This window comes from Tupaia chinensis, unplaced genomic scaffold (assembly GCF_000334495.1).
Source record: "Tupaia chinensis unplaced genomic scaffold, TupChi_1.0 Scaffold000318_1, whole genome shotgun sequence".
In the NCBI taxonomy this organism is placed as follows: domain Eukaryota; kingdom Metazoa; phylum Chordata; class Mammalia; order Scandentia; family Tupaiidae; genus Tupaia; species Tupaia belangeri.
In genome coordinates, this window is record NW_006159811.1 from 1522956 (window position 1) to 1531011 (window position 8056).

The following is an 8056-nucleotide window of genomic DNA, read 5'->3' on the forward strand; positions in this document are numbered from 1 at the left end:
ATCCCCTCTTATCCCGGGGTCAGACTGGTGGCACCCTCAACCATTCAGAACATAATTTGGAAAAAGGCAACAAGAGAGGCTTGAAGCTGCCAACCATTCAAGACTTTATTCCAGAGGAAAGACAGAATTGCCCTCAGGCAGTTGCTCAGAACAACTGTGAGTGTAACACAGCAGACATAGCAGCAGGACTCGCTGACCTCGGTGAGAAATGACAGCTGACAGTGGAGAGAGGAGACAAAACACTTGAAACATCTTTTCGTTAGAATGCTCCCTAATGGTCTGAGGCCATTTCATTTATAGGTAAACATCCCCGAGTACTCCAGTTACCTTCGAGAGTAGTGCTGTATTAAATAAACAGTACCATCATGGATGATTATAATCGGCATGTATATATATTTTTTTTCACAGTTCTTTATTTTTAATTAATTTTTTGTTTGCTTGTTTTTAGTTCTTGCTACAGAGTGCTTGCACTCTCCAGAGAGAGAGAGAGAGAGAGAGAGAGAGAGAGAGAGCAGAGAGAGGGAAAGTGAGAAATTACCTCCCAGTGTGGATGGCCATTCTGCAATCCCTTCTCCATTCTCCTTTTGGGATTTTGGACACGCATGCACATGTGTCTGGTGTGATTCTTAAGTCACCAGGTTTGGGACTTGATCCACAAAGCTGGCTATGTAGGATCCAGTGCCTTCACCTCCAAGCCACCTGCTGGCCCTGCACAGTTATTATATGGTCTTACTAAGTCAATGCAAAATCCCTATGGCAACATCTATCAGAATTACCTGGAAAGTTTGTTAAAACACAGAGTGTTCCACTTCCTCCTTTCCTCCAAGTTTCTGATTCAGAGGTGTGGATGAGGGTGCCCAGATCTGCTTTTTAACAAGTTTCCAGGTGCTGTTGCTCTGGCCTGGGGCCATACTTTGAGAACAACTGCCCAGTGGGGTATGTATGGCCTCTCTTACTCCTACCGTCTTCTTGTAACATGGGTAAAAATGGAGTTTTAGAGATGTTGAATTTCTAACTTCAGGTCACCCAGAGGACAGAGGTCACACTTAAATTTAGTTTTTTTTTTTTTTTTAAGAGAGAGATTTCTGCTATAAAGCACGTGGGTTCACTGGAGAGACAGATAGCGAGAAATCAGCCACCCCTGCCACTCCCCTTCCCCCCAAGTGGAGATGGCCATGCCTCAATCCCTTCTCTTCCATTCTCCTCTTGGGATTTTGGGGAAGCACGCACGCATGCCTGGCTAGAGTTTTAGACTATCGGGTCCAGGACTCAAACCATAGTCGACCATAAGGGAGTCCAGCGACATAACCGTTTTACCATCTACAGGTCCTCAAATTTAGGTTTTCTGAGAATAAGTCATATGCTTTTGTGCTATGTCCATGCTATGTGCTATTGTCTCAGACTTTTTTCTTTAAGGATTAAGAAAGGGTTTAATATATTTTAGATTTTTATCAAAATTCTTGGAATTAAAAACATTGCCAATTATAGTTTATTAGAATATATATTCATTCTTTCTCATCAGTGCTGGTGTGTTCAGGCCCCAAAGCACTTGGATCATTTAAGTACACGCTAACAAATTCGGGCATCTAGATGGAAAAGGAGTGCCCGGAGGAAGGAGGTTTTTAGAGTGATTGGAGTTGCTTCAAATTCTTTGGATATGAGCCATGAAGAAGTTGGGAAGTGTGAGATTTCACAGATCAGAGGAAGCTGGGGTGGTAGAGCATTTCCCTGCATAGATGACCCAGCTAACCTGGTTGTCTTGCCTTGGGTTTCATACTGTTGTTCTCTGAATGGAGTATGCAAGGGTCTTTTCCAGCTGAACAAGCATTCTGCCTCCAGGATTGGAATGTCTAAGAAAACCTGATTCGGTTCATGTTTATATGTCCATTTCCAGGAGTGATCTCCTATGAGCCTCTTTGTTTCAAGTTCTTTCAGAACCAATTAGAGAATGATGAAGAAGCCTCTTAAGAAACATATCTCTAAAGGCATCTTGAAGCAAATCCTGGAACTACTATGTCCTTTCATTTTGAGCCTGTGAGAGCAGCCGTTAGGGCGGAGATTATGACATGGGGTCTTTCAGCTGATAACCAGGCCGTATTGGGCAGGGTTCAATCAGGAAAACGAAACCATTGTAGGCACTTTAAACACAGAGAGACTTAGTGCAGGGTTGAGGGGTTTCCAAAAACATGGGAAAGGCTGGAAGAGTGGAAATCATGGAGACTGTCACTAGCTTCAGGGTCACGACCGTAAAGCAGAGAGCAGCTGCCACCCAGAATCAGGAACCTGCCAGGAATATGGCTGGTGGCCTTGTAGCCTCTCCCAGCTCTGAGAAGGCTGAAATGACAGGGAAACAAAAAGGCCACTGCAAAAACACCTCTGGGAAACTCACATATCCTTCTGCCAGTCCGACAGAGGAACCAGTCTGCTTCCTCTCTTCCACCTTTCAAATCCTTCAAGAGTGTTGAAAGCCAGGGTATTTCCAGTGTAACAGGGTGCACTTGGAAAGTGGTTTGTGTCACTGCACAGATGTGGCTGTGGCTTCTTCCTCAAATGACCAACTTGAGGGGGCACCTGACATCTTGCTGGAAGTGGAGGTCTTCACATCTCTTTACCAAAGCTCTGCTGTAAAGTCTCACTGCATTTGTAGTTTCTGGATTTGATTTTCCTTATAGGTATTAATGACTTATTGATTTTTAAAAATTTATAGGAAAACCTTAATTCATAGGACTCTTGCTAAAGCAGAAACCTCCATTAATTAGATCAACCCCTCTCACTTCTAAAAATTTTATTTGTAAAGAAATTTTATTACTAGATGGGAACCAGCAGTTAGTGTAATGGCTATGTTGCTGGACTCCCGGTGGCTTAAAACTCATGCCGGGCGCGTGTGTGTGCGAGCCCAAGATCCTGAGAGGAGAATGGAGGAGAAGGGATTGCGGTGTGGCCATCTCCCCTGGGGGGTGATTTCTCGCTTTCTGTCTCTATGTCTCTCTCTGTCTGTCTGGTGAGTGCATGCGCCCTATAGCGAAAATCTCTCCAAAAAAAAAAAAAAAAGAAAGAAATTTTACTACTAGAAAACAGAATGAATGAAAGTTTGACTTTTTAATCCAGAAAATACCCAATTTAAAACATACTCAATCAGCTCATTAATGCATGGTATTGTATGAAAATGGAAAAAGTAAATATTTTAATATATTTATGTAAGTAAATATATATTTGTTTAGTTTGTCCTCCTTTATTGGAATTTTGGTTGAAGTTTTTGATTTTTGGCTTTAATTTCCAATGCTGATACAATTATGTGCATTTTACAATAAGCAATGAGTATCATTTGGTAAATTCTTAGAAGATTTTTTTTTTAGTGCCTAAAATGTACTCTTAGAGGACTTTTTTTTTTTTTTTTTTTTTGTAGAGAGAGTTTGTTTGTTTTAGAGAGAGAATTTTGCTATAGGGTGTGTGTGCTTGCAGGAGAGACAGAAAGCAAGAAATCACCTCCCGGGGGGATATCCATGCCACAATCCCTTCTCCTCCATTGTCCTCTCAGGATCTTGGGCACAGACACACATGTGCCCAGTGTCAGTGTTTTTCAAGCCACCGAGTCTGGTACTTTAACTGTGGTTGACTATGTGGGAGCCCAGTGATGTAACTGTTATGCCCTCTGCTAGTCCCTAGAGGATTTTTAATGTATGTATTTATAAATTAACTTCCAGAAAGATTAGGACATTTTAAATTTCCTACCACCTGTGAATAAGAGTTTCTAATTCCCTGAACCCTCACCAACACAGTATCTTATTATACTGTAAAAAGCTTTGACTATTATTGGAGCGGATGAATATATATCTTATGTTATTATCTATATTTATTCTCCCAGTGAGATAATATCTTTAGCCTATGAGATTGTTTAAACATTTATCTGTAATAGCTCTTTATGTTTTAAAGATAAAATTACCTATCTCATTTATATTGGACATATTTTTCTTAGATTGCTTTTTGCCTTTTTACATTTCACGTTTTATTTCCTACAGAAGTGAATATATTAAAATTTTTCAATATTTATGATCTTATATATGAAAAGAAATGTGAGTTTCTACTTTTATATAATTTTCTATTTGTTTATAATCTCTTGGGTTTTTCCTAACCAGAAGTATATACACTCTGAAATGAACACACTCAGCCCTAGTATGCTAGGACAGCCATAATAAAGTGCTATAGACTGGTTGGCTCAGACAATTAATTTACTTTCTCATAATTTTCAAGGCTAGAAGTCTAAGATCAAGGTGTTTACATGGTTGGCTCTTTCTGAAAGCCATCTTCATTTGTGTCTTCACAGTCTTTTCTTTGTTCATGTCTTTATCCAAATTTTCTCTTCCTCCTCTTCTTCTCTCTCTCTTTTTAGAGACATTTTTGCTGTGGGGCGTGTGCACTCACCAGAGACACAGAGAGAGACAGAGAGACAGAAACTGAGAAATTACCCCCCCGGGGGGATGGCCACACCATAATCCCTTCTTCACTGTCTTCTCAGGATTTTGGGCACACATGCACACATGCCTGGTGAGAGTTTCATTCCGCTGGGTCTGGACTCAAACGAAAGTCAGGCTTGTGGGAGTCCAGCAACGTAACCATTATGCTATCTCCTGGTCCCCAAATTTCCTCTTCTTAAGAGGACACCAGCTATATTAGATAAGGGCTCACCTTAATGACCTCATTTTAATGTAGATCTAGAAAGATCTCATCTCCATATGAGGTACTGGGGGTTAGGACTTGAATGTGTGAATTGCAGAGGGAAGACAGTTTAGCCCGTAACAGCTCTCCTGAATGACTGGAGTAGTTCTCTCACTTTCCAAAGGTATCTCCTGACATCAGATTTTAAGCACAGATCAATTAGTGAAAGAGACAAGTCTTGCTTTGGGCAGGCCCTGGGTTTGGGCCTATTAAGGAAGAGATGAATATGCACTTAGATAAAGCAGAGGCTCCAGTGAGATGTTGTTTAGCTTTGGCTAATGGCAGAAGGACTTTGGCCTTTTACCTGGGGCTTTCTTTGATATAGAACCTGAATTTCTTTTTTTAAAAAATTTTATTTATTATCATTATATTTTAAAATTTGACCAGAGAGAGAGAGAGACAGAGAGAGAAAAAGAAGGAGAATGAGAAACCAAGCTGCCAGGCCCAGGACTTGAACCATGGTCAGTCATGTGGGAGCCCAGGACCTTAACCGCCACACCACCTGCCGGCCCCTAGGAACTGAATTTCTCTGATATTAGAGGCTTAAAAAGGACTTAATATCACTCAAAGTTGAGCCAAACTTTAAAATGTTTATTCAAGAATACAGTGAGGGGCTGGCAAGTGGCATGGTGGTTAAGGGTGCTGGGCTCTCATGTAACCAACCACGGTTTGAGTCCTGGACCTGGCAGCTTGCTTTCTTATCTTCCTTCTGTTTCTCTCTCACTCTCTCTCTCTTGCTCTGTTCCTCTCTGGTCAAATAATAAAAATAAATAAATAAATAAATAAATAAATAAATAAAGCTGAATAAAATAATTCTTTAAAAAAGAGATTAAGAAAAGGAATATAGTGAAACTGGGAATCACATTAAATTCTGCATTATATACATACATCAAAATTCTGTGCAGGGGCCAGAAATATAGTAAAGGGGAAAAAAAAGCTTACAAATGTACCAGAAAATTTTTAGTTAAATTTTTCATGTGACAAAAGGAATTATAAATCTTATACTTGATAAATTGAAGCAGTATAATTATGAATTTTTAAATTTTATTAAATATTTATTTAATTATATATATTATTATTATTCTTTATCTTGACCAGAGAGAGAGAGAGTACTGGCCCAATATTAAGAATTTCTTTTTTTTTTTTTTTTTTTTTTGAGGCATAAACAGTCTTTATTGGGCTCAGACCAGGAGTCCATGGGTCTTGAGGACCTCTGTGTCTTGGCCAGTTTTCTTCTCCACATTCTTTTTTGGCCCGTTTCCGTAGCCTCATGAGCTGTTTCTTCTTCCGGTAGTGCATCTTGGCTTTCTCCTTCCTCTCCTCCAGGGTGGCCGTCACTGCCTGGTACTTCCAGCCGACCTTGTGAGCCAGGCGCCCCAGGTAGGCAAACTTCCTGGTAGGTTTCAGCCGTACCACCTTGAGAGCAGCAGGCGCCACCATCTGCTTTTTCTTATCTTAGGGTGGCGGGATCCCGCAGAACACCCGGAGGCGGTCCAGAGCAGCCGGGCCGCGCTCGGTCTTGTGGGGCAGCATGCCTCCTACAGTCCGCCAGAAGATGCGGCTGGGAGCCCGGAAGTGGTAGGGGCCGCGGGATGGGTTGGTGTTCATCCGCTTACGGAGGAAGGCCAGGTACTTGAACTTGTTTCTGTAAAAATCGCCGGAAATGTTGATGCCTTCACAGCGCACAACCACCACCTTGCGGCCCAGCAGCACCTGCTTGGCCACGATGGCTGCCAGGCGGCCCAGGAGATGGCCTCAGCCGTCCAGCACCAGGACCTGCCCCTCCGCCATCTCTTTGGCAGCCGCCTGGGGGAAAAAAGGCAAGAATTTCTTTTATGACTTTTCTCAGATAAACAAACCCAATGTACCAGTTGATTTTTTTGTTGCTTAATTAATCCTTGATTGTCTGTATTATTTAGATAAAGAAAATCATGATTATGAAAATTTAGTGTTTTTTTCCACCAAAAAGACTCTTAAGAAAAATTTTGTGGGACCAGCAGATGGCATAGTGGTTACGTTGCTGGACTCCCACATGGCGGTTTGAGTCCTGGACTCGGTGGGCTTAAAACTCATGCCAGGTTGGGACCAGCAGTTAGCATAATGGCTATGTCACTGAACTCCCACGTAGTCGACCGCGGTTTGAGTCCTGGACCCGGTGGCTTAAAACTCACGCTAGGCGCCTGTGCGTGCGTGCCCAGGATCCCGAGAGGAGAATGGAGGAGAAGGGATTGCAGCCTGGCCATCCCCCCCGGGGGTGATTTTTCGCTTTCTGTCTCTCTGTCTCTCTCTGTCTGTCTGGTGAGTGCACGCGCCCTATAGCAAAAACTTCTACAAAAAATCCAAAAAACCAAAAAAACAACTCATGCCAGGTGCATGTATATGTGTGCCCAAAATCCCGAGAGGAGAATGGAGAAGAAGGGATTGTGGCATGGCCATCCCTCTGAGGGATGCTTTCTTACTTTCTGGCTCTCTGGCAAGCACACATGCCCTATAGCAAAAATCTCTCTCCCTCTCTTTCAAAAAAAAAATGTTTATAAACTAAATATTTAACAATGGTAATAGTAGTCATAGTTTTGGAGACAGAGTCTCCTAGAAGTTTTATTTATTTTTTTTAAAAGACCCAATTCAAATTTTATTTGGATTTCATCAGATTTTCCATTACTTTTTTTTTTTTCTCTGTTTCAGGAGCCAAGCCAAGATACCTCATTGCATTTAGAGTGTATTTTATTTTATTGAGTAATTTCTATCTGTCCCATATTCTATAGTACTTGCCAAATCGCAGAAATCCTGACCACACTGTGTATATGCATGCATTTGTGTGTGTCTGTGTATTTTTTCCTTCCTCCATGGCAGAATAGCAAAGGAAATCTGAGATTTGGAGTCTCAGTGACCTGAATTTTCATCCCAAATTTGCTACTTAATTTAGGAGCATTGATTAAGCTACCCATGGTCCCTAAACTTTAGTTTTTCCATCTGTAAAATAGAAATAATAATTATGACATTAATACTTAGTCGCTGAGTTATTAGGGTTAACTGACTATACAGCGAGCTGCAGGAGTAATTGTTGGCATGATTGTTACTTGCTGTCTAACAAAGAGACTGAAGAAAAGAGAGTTAGCCAGAGAACAGATGGTTAAGGATGGTTTTCAAAAATGGGGGAGGGAGAATGGCACAGAACAACCACAGTTTGAAAAACTATCTCCACAATGATCAGGAATCGGTTATTTAGTAAAATTAAGACGCTTTTCCATTTCTTGCCAGCATATTTATATCAAAGTGTGTCATATGAGACCAGTTTTTTTTTTTTTTTTTTTTTTTTTAATTTGGTATTTTCCTGGCT

The 8056-nt window shown here is 41.2% G+C and overlaps 1 pseudogene; it reads right to left on the reverse strand.

Annotated features, from left to right (window-relative positions):
- Positions 1-5846: 5846 nt before the first annotated feature.
- On the reverse strand, positions 5847-6507 carry LOC102487823 (60S ribosomal protein L13a pseudogene; annotated as a pseudogene).
- Between the last annotated feature and the right edge of the window lie 1549 nt (positions 6508-8056).